Genomic DNA, 19,359 nt, shown 5'->3' on the forward strand with positions numbered 1-19,359 from the left:
AGGAACTGAAGTTCAGGGACTGGGGATGCCACCTGAAAACTTGATTTAAGGGCGATGCAAGAAAGTGACAAGTAGTGTCCAATGGGCCCTTTGCCTGGGTGTCTAGGTCCTCTAACATGCCCACCTTGTGTGAGAGGAGGCCACAGTCCTAGCCATAACTGAACATGCCCCACCATCTTCAAGATGGTGGGCACTGAAAAGTGTACTTGACCTAGCCTCCAGCACCCGAGGGCTGGAGTTGACAGAGGGGGGGCACATCTCCTATTCTATCAAAGGTTTCCCACCTGTTCTGCCGCCAAAAAGGGGGTGAGGACGCGACGGAGGCCCGCTCCTTCGAACAGGAGAGGCTGGGGTCGCATTACAAAGGGGGCAAGACCTTTGAAGCTCGCCACCACGGATGGCTCTTCCTGTCCAGGGGAGAAGTGAACACCTCCACCCAGGAAAGGCATTGTTCTCAGCCACAGAGTGCGCAGGCACACTCCCCTGACTTGGGAACTGGGGATACGGGTTTGAGTCTCTGCTTCAGTGCAACTTTCTGTGATTCTGGGCAAATCACTTTATCACCCCGTGACCATAGACAGCATCTAGAAATCATCACGGGTGATGAGCCGCAATATATAAATCTGTGAATTTTAACTCACTGCCCGAGATATGCGTAAGACATCCCTAGAGCAGTGTTCATGGGAATGGCACAAAGTGATGTGTGCCAGGTCGGCTCTTCAGTTTTGTCAGTAGATGACGCAGTCTGAATTTAATAATTGTCCCACTCAGTAAGGAGGGATCTATCACCCACTCCCCTTCTTCGCTGTCATCGTCAGTTGTGTGTGCGTCCTCAGGGAGATGAGACATCGATGCCACCGGAGGTGGCGGCCTGATGATCGATGAAGGCAGAGGAAGAGGCATCTGTGGGACAGATGAGGCCGACTCCCAGGGAGGAAATCGGCAGTAGTAGTCATCAAGCACATGTTGCAAATTAGAGATGAGAGACATGGGCATCTGCACAGTTGGCTCACAAGTGGTGGTTGAGTATTGGCTCAGGGTAATAATCATATCCTTGGTCATCATCAATATCTTGTCATTTGATGAGAAGCTCAGAAGGAGTACAAGCAGCACGGAACCGGTCATTCTCTTCCGAAACCTCCTCATTAGCCCCATAGTCAAAAAGCTCCACAGAAAGATTTGGAGATGGTTGAATCGGCAATAGATCCAAAGAAGAGTTCCTACGTTGAAGAAAGGAAACATCCGACGTTCCTGAAGGCGGCAAAAGTGTTGCTGAAGATTTCAAGGGGACTAGAGACATCAAAGCTGAAGGTGGAACCAAGGATGCCGCCACCGACTCAGCGGTCGACGACGAAGAGAGGGGTTGAAGTTCCATAAGGAAAAGCTTCTGTGCTGTCGACGAGGCAACCGTCGACGAAGCAGGTGGATCCTTGAGAGCCATCGACCGTCTCGTCGACGAGAAGGCATCCGTCGACGACTGACCAGAGACAGACCTCTTTTTTGTCGATGACGAAGTGAAGGAGGTGGCAGACGAGCGAGGCTTCACCGACACCATGACAAATGTCGACGGAGAGGACGCTGACAACATAATCATTGTAGGTTGAGGAGAAGAGAAGGTGGAAGTCTTCGTTGTAGCAGTGGCGACGGAAATCATCGTCGATGAGGAACCCATTTTTTAGGCAAATTCGTCTCAGGAAGAGACTTAGACGTCTGAAACTTAGATTTCGGAGGCGTAGAGGGCATAAGTAGTCACTTAGAAGGAACAGGAGCCCTTTTTGAGGAAGAAGTCTGGCCTTCATGAGTAGAGGTGTGGTCTTTTTGAGCACCTTAGCCTTAGCAGATATCATCTCCGCCTCACAAGCCTTCTTCTTAGAGATGACAGTCCTGAGAGAGGAATCACTCTCAACATCCGATATCCTTAGTCTTGAGTTTCTGTAACCACAGAAGTTGACCTCCCTCTCCGTCTCTTAAAGTCTTTTGAGGAAAAGTCCTGCAGATTTTACAATCTCTCACCTGATGTTCAGGGTGGAGGCAGTAGATACACTTTTTGTTGGGGTCTTCGGAATGAAGCCAGAATTTCCCACAAGACTTTTGTTCACCATATGTTGGCAGGGTATGCTCAGACGTGAGTCCCTTGCTCACTTTGCCACTGGATGCAAACAAGCTGGGCTGAAGACGGCTAGAATGCCAGAAACCGGTCCTCCGAAGCTTGTTTCCGGTCCAGGGAAGGCATGGCTTGGCAGTTCGGGCTGGACTGTTCCCATGAGGCACAGGGTCAGACTGATTTGCATATGGCCATGTCTGAACTGGGGTGGCAGAGAGGGCTAAAGAACGGTGATGGATTAAACCCAGATCAGTTGACTGGGGGTGAGTGTTTGATTGGTTCAGATGTTCCGTTCATCACCACCCCCTTTTGTACCATACTGGCATAGAGATGGGCATCTTCTTCTACGGCAGACGCTTCTATCTCGTCTTGGTCAGATTCTTCCCAGAAGATATCCAGAGTGTGTTGAATGCTCTGATGCTGACTCTCTCGCCGTCGAGCCTGATGATCAGCTAGAGTCCTCTTGGACCGAAACGACTTACAAGCGTCGCAGTCTTTCTCCTTGTGCGCTGGAGAGAGGCACAATTTACAAACTTGATGTATGTTTTGCGAGGGTACTTGGCGTGGCACCCAGGACAGAAATGGAATGGAGTCCGTTCCATTTGCAGTTGACTGGCCCTAAGCAGCAAGGCCCGACGGTTGCCCATGAGGTTTTCTATCGAACATGGAGAGTTTGTTGATCTATTTGAAACACGGAGAACAGGAAAACGGGTACTGAAACAATACAGTTGAGGGTAGAGTTGACTGCGGGAAACCCAAAGAGCGGTTTCGGAGCGCAGCAATACACATCCGAACCAATTTGGGGTAAAAAACAATCTAACAATGGAGTCGATGTCCATGCCCACTATCACCGAAAGGTAGAGTCACCTTTCCTCGTGATTGGAAAGACTTCTTCATAGAAAAACAACTTGCAAACATCCAGACCCAACACAAGATGGCAGGAGTATGCAAAGCGTGTGCATCTACAGCATACATGCCTCGAACAGAGGATTAATGGCCCCAAATCCCTGCCGTGGTATCTTGTCATGTTGTGGCTGAGTGTGCCATGTGATGTGGCAGGCTATAGTTCTTGGTGTGATTTGGTCATTTTTGACAAGGTGGAGTGCTGAATGGTTAGACAAATTTTGATTTTCTTTGTTTTTGGGATTGTGTGAAATAGTGCGGTACCTACCGTATGATGTAAATGAATTACGTTGCTAATATACCATAAGGACGTGGGGTGAGTGTTATTAGGGCCAAAGCCTTGCTGATTATATGCAGAATAACAAGTCTGGGAGGTCACTACTGACTAGGGCAGGTTAGCAGCTGCACAGGCCTTGGGCATTGATCCTATTGAGGATAATATGTGATGGGCACTGGTGACTGGAGCTGGCTAGCAACAACGCTCGCCTCTGTTATTTATTACAAGCAGGGTAACAATACAGGTCAATATTGACTGGAATTGGTTGGCAGTAGAGTTAACCTCTGGTTTTGAATATTTGCAGGATTTAAGGTACAGGGGTCACTACTGACTGGAATTACTTAGCAGGATAATAGGTCTCAGGGGGCCAATACTGACTGAAGCTGGTTAGTATGATCACTAGTCCCAAGGTGCTACTAATGACTCAAGTTGGCTAGAATGATAACAGGTCCCAGTGTCCAGTACTAACAGGAGCTGGCTAGTAGGCTTACATACAGGTCAAAGGGGCCACTACTGACTGGAGCTAGCTAAAAGAATAACAGGTCCAAGGGTGGTGTGGGTGCGAGTGGCACCAGTGACCAGAGTTGGCTAGAAGCATTGACGACCTTTGGTATTGATTAAGTGCAGGATTCCAGGTCACAGGTGACACTGCTGAATACAGCTGGATAGCAGCAGTGGTGGCCTCTAGGAAGAAGGAATTGAGAAAGCATAACTGGATATACTGGTTTCTTTAATACCGATAATTGTTTATACATGAAATTTATAACGTGCATTGATATATTACATTACCAAATTACACAATATTCTTATATTAATTTGATGTGAGTGTTCGCCTTAATATGCCTGCAAAGTTACATGATTCTATTAGGGCCCAGAACCATTTTATTTAGGTATGTCCATCTGCACACTTTCCTGCATCTTGTAGTAAATTGAATATTGACAAACAGAAGTGTTATTTCTAGAAAACAGTGAATTCTGCAGCTTGTCATTTTATCTTTTATCTGCACCTCACAGACTCCTCACAATCCACTCGAGAGAAGATCCTGCCTCCTACTCATTAGTGTTGTTTCAGTAACTGTTTCTATCATGTGTTCATGTTTCACTGACTTGTATTAGGAGAAAAGTTTATAAAAAATACATTGTGTAGCATTAGCATTATATACTCCAACTTGCTTTAAGGTGGATGCTCTCGTCCATTGCAAAGATAATTGTCACTTGTTAGTTTACTTGGCCTTTTGCAAACAAAAATTGAATTAGTTTTTGTCTGTTAGCACAGTGTAACCGTTTCAAGCACAAACATATAGCTGAGCATTGTATCTTACCATCAGAGACATTTTCTATTAAGATAAATTCAGAAGTGTACATTTTTATAGCATTCGGGAGTGAACTTTGTACAGTTATACTATGGACCTCAGTCTTCTTCTGAATCCGTACTGCTGTCATCTTGGTCCGGTAGCGGCTCTCAAATATTTCCTCTGTATTTGTTCCACACCCCCCAAATTTTGGTCCATTTTCTTGGACAACCCCTGCTACTGAACACCACCCTCTCCGCAATCATGGCTGCGTCCATGTCGTTACTCCATGCTGTTAGAGCAGGTCTTTCTGCTCTTCCTCACCTCTGTGCTATATTTCTCTTGGCCACCATCATACCCATTGTAGCCCAACTCTGCCCTGAACGTGTAAGGTCATTTGGTTCCCATATGTTTAACAGGCAACGCCTGGGCTCAGGTAACATCAGGACCCCCTGCCTTTTGCTAATTTTGCATTAAATGTATGATAGATTTGTTGGTGTGTTGTGTTTTATTTTACATATCACATGAAAAGTCCAGGAAAATGACAGTCCAGTATAAACATTCTTCATATACATCAACTCACAGTATACTGTTCTGGAGGTTCAGTCCCATAGACATTACCTCTAACTGAACGCAGGCACCCTAGGAAGCATGTGCTTTTCAAACCAGTTTCCCTCTGATGCGGCGTCCTTGCTATTGGATAAGTCAATATGTCCTGAAGTTTAAGAGGGTTACCGTATCTAGTGCACCCTGTAAGACAGCGCTCACCTGTGGCAGTAAGATGTTAATAGGCACCTTATCACCTATGCACAGTGCAGGGCTTTGAGTTACAGAGCTCCTCATGCTGTGGAGAAGATTAGGTCACATTTACCTGTTTTCCCATATTTGGTGTTGATGAAATGCCAACAGATTGCTCCATGACTACACAAGGCATGAAAATGTTTAACTGAAGTATAGACCCCAGCTTACCAGCAGGTCCATAGGTGATCGACACTTTCACACAGTGATAGGGGCAAGTAGTTCCTCAATTTAACTGCCACTGTTTTTAATCTCAACATGGACCAGGATGATCACATTAACTATATTGCGGCAACTGGCTGATAGTTGATCTTATATTCAGACTTCACCAATCTCACATCTTATGACACAAACATCCTCTGTTGTACTATGCTCCTCCGGCGTACTTAATAAAAGATCTCCGACAAAGTGCCCTCTTGTGGTGCCCACCAGGCATTGTAGCGCCGGCCTGGTGAGGAGTATTGCCCAATGATGAAGCATGTCACCTTCAGGTGAGTGAACGCAACTTGACTTAAAAGCACATGCTTCCTAGGGTGACTGCGTTCAGTTACAGATAATGTCTCTGGGACTGAACCTCTGGAACAGTATACTGTGATTTGATTGTGTTTTATTTTAACAAATGTACATAGTAAATATTGGTGCTTGCTTGTTTCACAAAAATGATCGAATACCTGCCTCAGAGCGCACTTCTTACAGACGAGTATGGGGTTATCATGTTGCTGCTACAAGCTCCTTACCTGTGCGAGTTATTGGGAATGAAGCAGGGGCAGACCCAAACCAGCCACACGTGGAGATCAATGACAAATACTGAAGAATTAACTGAGCTTCCAAGCTGGAGACGATTACTTAATTGACCCTGAAAATAAAAGACACGTTTTTAGTATTCTGTTGACTCATTGCCATAAAAACAACGGATATAAATTCAATATTGTGTCAAAATGGAACTGGATATGCTGAATCGGATGTTGCGCCAGGTCATGTGTGACACACTCCACCACTATTGCCTATGGGACTTGTAGTTTTGTTTTTCTCATTAAAAGGGTGGGCTCTAAAGTCCCAGTGTTCTAAGCAATGTTGGTTAAAATCAGAGGCCTGACGGAGGGTGAAGCATGACACTGCTCTGCTTAGCAGTGAGATGACTGACAGTTCCCCAGCCCTTCCATTCTTTGACAGACAGAGGCTCGTCGGCCATTCATATTTTGTTGCACTGACAAAGAAACCTTTTTTGCAGCTTGTGTCACTGAAGAGATAAAACCCCTGGGCGTGTTTAATTAACTACTGACAAACATGAACAATCAAGAACATGAGTTTTTGGAACAAAAGCACCCAGCTGCCCGAGTGCCCCTGACAGTGCAACCTGTACCCTATCCTACTTCCCCATTTGCCCTGAGCAAGTGACCAGGAGCCCAGCTCCCACAGTCGCGTGGCCTTCTAGTCAGAAGCCACCAACCTGAGGTAGCCTAACTACCCCTGCACCCGGCCGCCCCTGTGCCGCTGCGGGTGAACCAACTGAACCTACCTGACCCTGGTGGACCCCCGAGTCAATGCCCAGAACCCTAACCTCACCAGTCGAGTACTCACCTGGAAACCGGTAACTAACTTACCTGCCATTGGATAACATAGACTGGGTTGACTCGAGAAATTTTCTAAGTGTGAAGTTTTGGAAACTTAAAATATTCCCATAAAATCAACTGCATTCCGAATTCCGATGTACTCACCTGTGCTCAGGAGAGAAGCCAGTACTGCATCTTGTAGCCCAGTACTGAACCGCAGAAGTAATCCCAGCCGGGGTTACTAGTAACTTGAATTTTCGCCATAGGACTCCATTGTGTGCTTTTCTGTTAAATTTCTTCTAAGTGTCTACTTTTGAAAACTTGAAATATTCTTTAGAAATCATACCGAATACTGAAACTTAATTACTTACCTGTTTGAAGTTGAGACCCCAGTGCTGTACCTAGGAGCCCAGTACTGGATTACAAAAGTAACTTGATTTTACTCCCATTGGATAACATTGCCAGATTTTCATTGAAAGTTTTCTACGTGTAAACTTTTTAAATAGCTTTATATTTCTTCAAAATCATTGCAATAGCCAAATCGTTTTTGCTAAACTGTTTCCAGCTTAGACCCCAAGACTGAATCTAGGATCCAGTCCTGGGATTACAAAAGTAATCGATAAAGTTATTAGCTGCATTTATGTAGAAAAACCCATTGAGCTCAATGCTAAATTGTATTTAGAATTGTGGTGCCTACTGCAACCCCTGTACCTATTGTGTCTACCAAGTTTATTGCCTCTTTGCAAAGTAATTACATGAGAGAACACATATCGAGAAAAGTATATTTTTATACCTGTTGGTTCTAAAAATAAAACAACTATATCTTTTGATATAAAAACAATTGGCCTGGAGTTCAGTCCTTGAGTGTGTGAAACCCCTTGCTGACTGAGTGTGTACAACAAATGCTTTACACTGTCCTCTGGTACTGCCTTTCTGCTCGACCCAGCTACCATTTTAGAGAGTAAGGTCACACCTGGCTTCAACCTCTGTTAAGGAGAAGTGTAGCTCAATGGTTAGAGCGGCAGACCCTGATGCAGAGGTCTGGCCCGGGACCAGGGTTCAATTCCCGCCTCGCGGGTCTTGGGCTCAATTTCCTCAGACCTGATAATTCACGCCTCTGTGCCTATTCTAATCATGGGTCCAACTCTGCAAATCTCCGCAACGGCCCCAACAGCGCTCGGATGCCTGGCTTCACCTTGGGGGTGCCCAGGAGTGGGCATTTAACAGGGAAAAGACAGGAAGGGTTCCACAGTGGTACGAATTACAGCGCCAGGACACCCCAGTTGGGGTATTAGTACGTTTTACAAGTACAAATTACATTTACATTTACATTATACCTCTGGGGTCTGTGGACTCTATACACACTGTACCTTATTCTGGTCCAGTATATATAGAGCCACTTTCTCACAGTGGTGGATCAGCGGTGGGATACAAACTTGCATTTGTTGGACTACTTGGTTACCATCTGATCACACGACAGAACTCATTAATTGCCTTTAGAATTCTGAAATAGTTTTTTCCAAAATACTAAAAGTCTGGCAGGGCCCAGCAACCCCGCTATCACCAAAATAATCATAGCACCGGGTGGCCTACCAGCTCATACAAAAACTCATACAAAAACTACACCGACCTTGCCTAACAACAACGCCGGCTTTAGTAACTCAACAAACCTGGGACACCCAAAGGGTTTTTCCAGCCGATGGCTCGACTAAAGCACAGCAGGCAACAGGGCTGCCCCACAATAAGGGGGTTGGCGAAACTCGTACCTCAGCGCTCAGTGCATACGCAGAGCCACTCCAAAACTCTGCAACATCCCATTCAACCCTAGTTAGGCCTGGATTTGACCATAACGGCATTAGATACAATCAACAAGACCAGGGGGCGGACCACATAACGGAGAAGCAGCCGGCTAAACTGGATCATCACCGTGTACTGATTAATGACGTCTTGTCCTCAATGGTAAATGCAGCCATAATGCACGCTGACCAGTTAGACGTCCAGATAAGCCTACTTCACACAGTCGCCGGCCTGATATCAGGCATAGATTCCAAACTAGAAGCCTTGAACTCTTTAATTCAACGCGCCCAAGCAAATACCACAGCCACATTCAAGCCACAGGACTGTGGATGTAGTCCGGTGCTGCTCTGCATGGAAAAACTGCCAGTAATAATGAATACACTGATTGAAGATCTAAAAGCAGAATCCAGCAGGCATAGTAGCAACGAAAATTTGAAGTCGGCAAATATAGATAACACTCCATCCGGGACACAGACGACTGTCGACTCTAATGGTAAAGACCCCCAGCAGGACATCACAAAGATGTCGGCAGCTGAAGCAAGCAGGACACTACAAACAACTACAGACAAATGCAGCACCGCTGCCAAAGAACAAGCAAACTTAAACAGCTTGCAGGTGACAAGCCTTGAAACTGGCCACCTATCCCGGAAAAATAAGAAAAAATTAAAAAAGCTAAATAAACAAAAAAAAAGCAATCATAACCAAAACAGCTCAATTAGGCTGTGGTTACTACCGGAAACGAATGAAAACCCTATGCACAGTATAAACAACGTTGTGCCTACCACACAACAAAATCCTCCAACCCTAGACGGAAAAGCTATTTGGCCGAACAATTCAACTAAAATCAATCTTGACCCACCCCTTGGCAATACGCACGAAGGCCTAGGCCAATGCTCTAAAAATTGGGATAGAAGTGCCGCAATACCCAGCGGGCATCCCAAACTTCATGAGGAACAAACTACTCGGGCAGGCAGCCAGACACTGCCTGAATTCCAGGTACCACATCGAGACAGCCCAACGCCAATCAACGCAATGGATAAAGCCTTACATAGCCAAACCAGAACCTCACCAAAGGAAGACAACCAGAGAATACGCTGGAAGGACTCCAATGACTTCAACAAGATAGCAGTAAACGAAACAAGCGAAGTTCTGCCGCCGATAACAAAAACGGGCACCGCAAACTATGCAAACGACGAAGTCAATGCTGTGTCACGGCAAACCCGTCAGGATTTAATAGACAAGATTCATCCATAAAAGGGACACATAAGTCACATATCCCACATACACAGGATGATCTCCAGCCAGAATATGCCTCACAGGGCAAGTGGGACATACTCAACCGCAGCAACCTACTAAAACTCTATGCGAACATTCCAGGCCTGGAAAATATAAAGTCATCTGACATCGACACTGTTTCCTTTTTCATGCAAGGACCAGGTGACACTAACGAATCAACAGAACTGCTTTTTTCAAACCCAGACATAATCCATACACTAAAAAGAAACTACCAATTATTGGAAGATTGGGGCATAAAGATCACGAGTCTGCCGACAATAAAATACCCTATGCCTTTGAAATATGCCCACTTGCAGTATCAAATTGACCCTAGAACACCGGACATACAAAGAGAGAACTCAAAAGCAGAGTTGCCACTCCCACCCTTAAAAACACTCTCTATACTCCATGAGAGTGAAAGTGGAACGAATACAAAATTGGCAAGCAATGGGTTACTCAAGGTCACTACAAACATTAGCAAAGGTACCCGGAGCCGCTCAATTCAGAACAACTCAAATGAAGATTGGTCTTGGGTGCCTCGAGCCTTAGCTCATAATTCCTAAACTCCGCACTGTTGCAATTAAGACTACACCACCGCATTGGCAGGCAGATTTACCAGGTATAAAACAGAAAAGGGAGACAACTGGGAAACAGAACTTATCTATTATGTCCTGGAACGTAGCCGGGATACTAAAATTAACACAATATCCCGCAACACCCCAACTCTTCACAGATATAGATATAATCTGCATGCAAGAAACGTGGGCTATTAAACCAGTTTCGATCAGGGGATTTGCGGACTATCACAAACCAGCTCTTAAAGAAAACATCTTCGGCAGACCGTCAGGCGGCATCTCCATATATATCAGGCTCTCACGGAAGATACAATTTAGGGAAATTACAACAACGTCAAATTTGTATATGGCCGGCCTTTTGAAATGCCTTTCATCAAGTAAGGGCACATTGCCTATATTACTGATCAATGTTTATTATAACCCTAATGGACGGGGAAAAAAGGAAAAACTCTCAGAGTTATTAGAAGACATAGAAAATCTCCTCTTACAATTTGCCCAGATGGACTCAATAATTCTCGGGCATTTCAACACACATAACATTGGAGATAAATCAGTAGAAAGCTACAGTTCCCCCGCGACGGAAGCATTCAACGCTATCTTGCATGCCTATCAGTTGGCATCAGCCCACTCCCTACTCAGAAAGGATTCTCCAGGAAACCCCTGTCCGCCAACTTACAACAATCTTACCACAATTGACTATATCCTTTTAAGCTCTCGGCTACAGAGCCTAATGCCAGGGTATAAAGTAGCACAGCCGAAGGAAAGTGATCATGTGGCTCTAATAACAACCTTAAACCTGACAGCAGACAACCACTACACACTTAAACAACTGGGATCGACAACCGGTATTGAACAGCACATATTGATAAGAAGGATTAAATGGGACGCAGGCCCTATACATAAGTTTGAGGAATGGAAAAAAGCATGGGTGGACGGCACATTAAAGGAAACAAACAGGGGCATAATTAAAGAATGCGACCAGCTTGCCCACAATCTAGTAATACTCCTACAAGAAGGGAAAAGAAGTAAAACTAACTATTACCCGAGGCACAACCTTGGTGATATACTTGCAATCCGTGAAAGCACAAAACTAGTGCGCATCAAACAAAAGACTTACCTGTAAACCGGTTAAACTAAAGGTAAACAACTCCTGCAGGAAACAGCAAAATCACACTCAAAGCAAGTTTGGGCGGAAAAACGGAAACAAACTGAAGCAAAGTGGCTAAAGATCTTCGGACTGTTAAGTCCCAGTAAAACACAAGAGTTCTGGCAATACCTTAATACTCTAAATCAAGGGAACATGCAGAGAGAGAACTCAATTGACTCCGACATCTGGATAGCCCACGTGACATTTTTATACAAAGAGGAAGGCATCCTAAATCATTCAAACACAGAATTATACAACGTAACACAACTGACTAACCCAAAAAATTCATACACATGGAAAAAAAGTTAGTCAACACAATATTTTAAAAAATCACACCCAATGGAGCGCCAGGACTCAACGGCCTGCCGGGCTCCCTTTTCAGGCAAGACACAGACTTTTGGTCCGAAAATCTGTCCGTGTTATACGCCGAATGTCGATTGGCAGGGAACGTACCGGATTCTTGGCGTGGGTCGCTCCTGCATCCCATTTATAAGAAAGGGTCGAAATCAAATCCACAAAACTACCACATGATTGCACTCCTTGATATTGAGGGAAAGGCCTACGCCACCACCCTATTAATGGAACTCGCAAACTGGATCAGTAAGGAAGGCCTCCTGCCATTCTATCAAACAGGGTTCAGACCAGGAGCTTCAACAGTGGATAACATCATAGCGCTCTCATACCTAAGTTACAAGGCAGTGGCACGAAAATCTCTCCCAATCTTTGCCTGTTTTATTGACTACACTGCGGCCTTTGATGGTGTCGACCGCTCTATTCTTTGGCAGAAACTGGCTACCTGGAATATCGACACACATTTACTAAAATCAATTATATCCCTATATTCAAGCACATGGGTCAGAATTAAACTGTCAACTACGTCAGCCTCAGAGAAAATTTACACCAATCGCGGCTTGAAGCAAGGATGCGTACTAGCCCCGATGTTATTCAACTTATACAGCGCAGACATGGGCAAAGCCTTGATGGGAGCATCACTAGCAACTCCCCGTCTTGGCCATACCAAGATTCAATTACTGCAGTACGCTGATGATCTGGTACTACTAAAATTGGGCTTCAAAAAGCCTTAACGGCCTTGGGAATCTACAATGCAAAAAACAAACTGACCGTGAATGCAGCCAAATCAAAAATAATAATATTTGGTCCTTTTCCGAAACAAAAAATGATAAAATGGAAGATAGGACAACGGACGTTGGACTGCACACAACAATACACTTACTTGGGAATTTGGCTTTGCGAGACAGGGCGGCCAGGAATACACCTAGAGAAAATACGGGCAAAAGGGAAAAGTATCTCGTATGCCCTGGGGAAGCTGCATGCAACTCTACATAGCCCTACGACAACAGCAATTCAGAGAGTATTAAGGGCGAAGCTAATACCATCATTAAATTACGCTCAGCAGGCCTTTCCAGGTAAACTATCAAGCACCCTGGAAAAAATCCGCTGCTCGACCTATAAAAAAACTATTCCACCTACCCTCTAGCACCAGAAACCCTCTGGTGCGGCTCGAATTCGGCTTGACACAACAAAAGCTTGAGGAACTGGCCACAATTAGCAAATACTTTTATCTCACAACGTGGCCCCAGAAAACTCGCTGAAATCTAGCATAAAGAGCATTTTCCTAGAAGAAAAGGATCCGTGGTCAAATATTCTCTCCTCCGCTAAAGAAACTCTGAACCTTGCTGTGGATAACTGGGACCCTGAGTTACTCAATTATGCCGCCATTAAAAGCGCAACGAAACGACAAGTCCGGCTCTGCTCACGGATCACTGACCTGGAAGCATTGGAACTAAGAGGCTTCCATGAATCGCTAATACTCCCGCAGCTGGCACAGACCTCGAAACCGCACCTTATCCAAGCAGTGGGCAAGGCGGCAGTTAATAGGATTTTAGCGCTCCGACTACACCCTCTGCCCCTTAAAGAGCTTTACTCCACGAGTAGACTTGAGACAACGCACTCTGAATGCCGCTTATGCAAGTATAAACAAGAAAGCTTCGCTCACATCCTGTTTTGCTGCCCGGGGCTTTCCGCTGAGCGTAACCGCTATTTAAAAGCCAATTCTACTCAGACAAGGAATTAGAACGATAAAGGAGGCGGTCAACTATCTATTCACAATGGAAACAGTGAAAGACATGGCTGTGTTCAGCAAATTTATTCAACAGACACGCCGGAAGTTGATGGCCCTGCACAATTAGGCCAGCGGACGCTAACTGCTAAATCAATGAGACATTTCAGCTTACGAAGAAACGGACTAATGAACTTAGTTTTTTAATCATGTTTTTATTTATTTTTAAGTGTTTTCCTTTTTCATCTTTCATTATTTTACCTCTGACATGATAACAATGTTTACTTAAAGTTTGACGTCTTATTTAATGGTTTTGAGTAACCAAATAAAGTTTTATTCATTCACCTAGCTGGCTGGGGGTGTGAGGGCCCTAGTTCCGAAAGGAGGAATTCCCCTCCCGCCAATTATTTTAGGACTGCCATGCCTCTTTGTGACAATACACATTGTTGATCTCTCTTTACTTCTCTTGACCCATCTAATCAATCAATCATTTGTAAAGCGCACGACATACATAGTAGAAGGTAAATATCATGCCAATGGAGCGTGGAAACGGGGATTGCTGCAGCCAGGCTCACGCGCCATGCAGCTGAGCCTGATTTTGTGCGCACTCACGGACTGTATGTGGCAGAACGACAGGACTGTGTGACTGCCTAAACCAGTGGTTCCCAATCTGTGCGCCGCGGCACCCAGGTGCGCCATCAAAAGTAGCCACGGGCGCCGCAAACAGTTTGGGAACCACTGACTGATACACAATAAAAGTAATACCTGCGGTGAAGGGCAAGATGCTTCAGACACTGATTTGTGTTTGTGGCAGTTTTGTTTATTCTTTCAGTAATGCAGTTCAGGAGCTGAGAAACTGGAGTTCAGATTCCGCACGGAAATGTGTAAGCACTGCAGCAGCTTGATTAGGAGTTCAGGCAGAGCCATTCAGGGGAGGAGGATGGGGCCTACGTGGGGCACACAAGGTCAGCAAGTTGGTAGACAGGGCTGCCAGGATTTAGGTTAGAGGTGTTACTTAAGAACAGTGTTTAATGTGTAGAACATTAAGTCCTGGTGCTCAAAAACGGCATAAGTGGCGCCCTTGATTTTACCATTGTATATGTACTGGGAGCTATCGCCAACACCTAAATGCTAAAATCAGCAATATCTAAGCAGACACAATTTGCGCCCAGCTCTCACGCACTACCATTACTGTTTTGTGCCCATTTTATTCTATCACCGAGGCAGGCGACAGGAATGCACATTTGGTAACTTCTGCGCGAGAAGCCTGTGAAATATGAATGTGCACTTGTGAAAACTAGAGTGGACATCCTCTGCACTATAAGTTCACTATGATGTCAAACTTGATCACTGACTGCAGTGACAAGACAGAGTGTGTAGTTTGACACAGCTTCAGTATAAGGAATCTCCTCTTAGCAGGGACGTGGGAGGAATCACAACTGTACACAGCGGAGTGGAGGTCTGTGGGGTTATAAGAGGCACCTCACATCTCCTCAGACAGGTAAAACTAGGCCCTGTGCAGACAATGCGAAGCAGAAGGGGCACACTTCAGTTGCACGAGGGGGCCATACGGTGGCGCTTTCATGCAGCCAGGCCTCTCGGTGCCAGCAGTCAGTCTAGCGCAGCCACCAGTCTGATGGAATCCCCCACCTGCTCCTAGTAACCGTCATCCGACTGGGAGCCAGTACTGGAACACATGCAGCAGCTGGCACCGGGGTGATGCTGAGCTTGCTGGAGTGAGTAGAAACAAGCATTTGCAATGCAATAGGTCTCGCATATGCAAGAGTTTAAGCTATTGGCATTGTAAAGGATAATACCTTTTATTGATCGGTTTTGTTAACTAGCACAAAAAAAAGGCATTGTCATTAACAATGCCAATAGCTCAAACTCTTGTAAATGCAAGATCTGTTTCACTTCAAAGAAGCGACTGCCATTGTCCTGAGCAGCTTGTAAAGTGAAAGTGCGCATGGCACGCTGAACGTTGCAGGAAAGCATGTCGTGCCTGAAGTAGGAAAAACTCATTAAAGAAATTAGTGCTTACAGACTAAATAAGACATACCGTGTAACAGATGCAAAAGGGTCAGTCCTCGTAGGAGGTTACAAATGAAGACAAGGCGGTACTAAGGAGGGACTAGCAAGCCTACTGATGAATCAGAAGGCCGCATTTACAAAACAATGACAAGCCAATGAAAAATACAGCTGGAGCTTCAAGTCCATACTCTAATACAGTATGCCTCGAAGAGCTGCGCATGCGCTGCCCAGGCTTGACCTAAAAACAAAAGAAGTATTCAAGTTTTTGTCTTTGTTTTTCAATCTGCAATTATGGATTAATAGAGACAAACTGCACAGTTTATGCAGTCTTCGCTTTCAAATGACGTTTATACAGTGAAGTACTAAGACAGATGTGCTGAGGACATCAAAGTGGCAAGAACAATACGGGCCATGCCAGCTTGTTTGTACTGACCCTACACATACCAGCCTTCCCTGCTATTTTAAGATTTTGGCTGAAGGTAGTAGGATTGTTGTAGAGGAAAGACTTTTTTCAGTTTAGGCTTGTGAACCAGCCCTATCATTTTTCAGGTCATTGTAGGTTGTAGAATTCTAGATATATGGTTGGCACTATTTATTAATCACTCAGATGAGCTAAAACTTGATGCTATGGAGAGCTACCATTATGAGATCATGCTGTTATGAATGAGTTCCAACCACCATTTTATTTTTAGAAATTATTGCAACATGCCCATTTCAAACTAAATGCTAGACCATCCACCAGTTCTAACATTCCACAAAACCCCATTCACACTGAAGAGAGACATGAAAAATCTTTTACATAAGGCAGCATAACATTCAGACTTGTGTCTTAGACACTAATTTAGCAGAGTGCACGAACGTTAGCATAAGGCACTACATGAAATGTACCGTGAAAGAAGATAAAACAGAAGTTATTTACAAGGATTAAGGATTATCAAGGATTATCTCATATTTTCCCCATTAACCACAGAGGAATCCGGCTCTCTTACATGCACACATAGAGAAGGTGAAAGAGTGTGGGTGGAGGGGGGAGAGTAGTATGAAAAGGATTTTTTAGATTTCACTCGCACACACAGACACACACACACACCTAAAAACACACAAGCACCTTTGCATTCAGAGACTTTCCTCAGCCCACTCAGATTAATTATGTGAGCTACATGGTATCATGAAAGCAGAACACCATAGAAGCTCTACCAGCACAGCCAAATACATCAAAACTGTATTTCAATTCAATATCAGTCAGTCAACAAAAGTGCCATCACTCAAGTTACACGAACTGCACTGACTCTGCCCCTGATTTTAAAACACTAAGACTGCATTTATATTGTGTAGCATTCACAGACATAATAAGCTCAGCACGATCTCATGTTACGAAGACCGTACAGTCTCAGGGCAGACAGCAGAACTAGGCCTCTAAAAGGTCAAAATAAACAGATACCAAAGAGTTCAAAGATCAAAAACTATCACGAAATTGAACAAATAAATAGTGGAATATTAAAATGTGCAATTTATAGCTATTTACAGTTCGGCTACGGAGTGTCTGCAGTCCCAGCTTGTCCATCAGCTTGCTTACGGCCATGGCATTGGGCAAATCTTGTTTGTTAGCAAAGACCAGCAGAACAGCTTCCCTTAGTTCATCCTCTTGTAACTAAAAGAAACAAGTAAAACCCAGATATTACCTTGATTTGCCCCCATTCAGTTCATCCTATTACAATGCGTCCCCGTCTTCGAACAATGACGTACCCATGGCTAAATCCCACATCCGGGTACCGGGGGTGGGGAGCCTGCTGGAGTGTTTCCGGGTCAGCAGAGGCGGCTGCTACAGGCGCTGGGGACGCGGCGTCCGCTTCCACTCGGTCTCGGCGCATGGCTGTTGGGTGTTATGTTATGTTATGTTATGTTACTGGATTTCTAGTAACATAACATATCAATCCAGGCCAGGTGATGCGGCGGAGATACCAGGGTAGTCGCGACAAAAGATCCAGGTGAGTGGTGTGTGAGTGTGCGTAAGCACGCGTGTGTGTGTGGGAGAGCGGGTGTGTGAGCGAGAGCGCCCAGGAGAGTCAGCCCGCCAGCAAAGCCGGTCTTCGAGGTTAAATCGCCGAGGTAATGCGTGTATCCACCCTCTCTCAGCCATTCCCAGGAAACCCACAACAATAGGTTTTTTGCTGGAGTAGCGCTATGCGCTGCTAACACCAGCGAGACCTAAAAATGCATAGTTCCGGCCCTATAAATTAAGTGCCAGTGCTGAGCATTGGAAACCAGTAGCACAAATAAAGCACTGCTTAAGAAGGAAATAAAATGTCCTGTAGCCCTCAAAGCGAAACAAAACATTTGCAGAGAACCTGCTTTTACACACAACGCACCTTGAAAAATAATGATTCACAGCAGCGGCACTCTTACACCTAGCGGTCATGCAAATGGTGCCAATGACAAAACGTTTTTTTATCCCTCGCCCATCTCCCCAAATTTGGTTTCCAAGAGTGTGCCCCACATCAATCATTATAATACCTTTGTCAGCTTCATCCCAATTATTTTCAGGGAGAAAAATGGAAGCTGGGTTTACATCCACCCACCGCCCCAAAAAAATACCATATTGGGGAGCCGCAGCCAAAGGCCAATAAGGCAGGGGAGCCGCAGCCAACGGCCAATAAGGCAAGGGAGCCGCAGCCAACGGCCAATAAGGCAAGGGAGCCGCAGCCAAAGGCCAATAAGGCAAGGGAGCCGCAGGCAAGGGCCAATAAGGCAAGGGAGCCGCAGCCAACGGCCAATAAGGCAAGGGAGCCGCAGGCAAGGGCCAATAAGGCGAGGGAGCCGCAGGCAAGGGCCAATAAGGCGAGGGAGCCGCAGGCAAGGGCCAATAAGGCAGTGGAGCCGCAGGCAAGTGCCAATAAGGCAGGGGAGCCGTGGGTTGACAAAGTTTGGGAACCACTGGCCTAAACGAACACCAGCAATCAGACACCAGCCGTCACCCATGGGGAATGGGATTTTGTGGAATTGTTTGACTATGGCGATTTCATTGTCTCCTATTGTTGTTCATAAAAAACAACAAAAAATATTTTTAAAAAAACCTTAAAATCCAATAAAAATATTATTTAAAAAAACACACACACATGGTTGGGCGCTTTGAGGTCTCCTCACCTCTGCTTGAGCGCTGGTCAGTGGGGGCTGCAGGGCCTGGGAGAGAGAGGGGGCACCGGGGGCCCGGCCCGCCTGAGTCCGGCTGCCTGTGAGGAGTGGGGCCCGGTGTGTTCTTCCCTCCCGAGTGACGCACGCGCTCACGCCGCTGCACGAGCCACCATCGCGCGCGAGAACAAAACATCCATCACAGATATGCATGCGCAGGACCACGCGTCGCAGCTGCGCATGTGCGGAACGAAGACACTACTTCCTATCGCAGAGCAATCACAGAGGGTTGGGGTCTTGCACGGGGAACAGACTGTGAACTGCCCTGGACAGAGGACGCTCAGTCTCACTGCGCCTGCGCACAGGAAAGACACTTACCCCCAATAGAGGAGCCGAAC

General features: G+C 45.5%; 1 protein-coding gene across 1 annotated transcript in view; it reads right to left on the bottom strand.

Annotated features, from left to right (window-relative positions):
* LOC144806331 (uncharacterized) overlaps nucleotides 1-19,149 on the bottom strand; it is a 438,966-nt gene extending 419,817 nt beyond the window's left edge. The window contains exons 1-2 of the mRNA XM_078672719.1: nucleotides 18,977-19,149; nucleotides 6,112-6,230 (exon numbers count right to left, since the gene is read on the bottom strand). The gene's annotated coding sequence lies outside the window, so the exon portion shown is untranslated. The remainder of the gene's footprint in view (nucleotides 1-6,111; nucleotides 6,231-18,976) is intronic.
* Nucleotides 19,150-19,359: the final 210 nt, after the last annotated feature.

Source organism: Lissotriton helveticus, assembly GCF_964261635.1.
Source record: "Lissotriton helveticus chromosome 1_1 unlocalized genomic scaffold, aLisHel1.1 SUPER_1_unloc_63, whole genome shotgun sequence".
Lineage (NCBI taxonomy): Eukaryota > Metazoa > Chordata > Amphibia > Caudata > Salamandridae > Lissotriton > Lissotriton helveticus.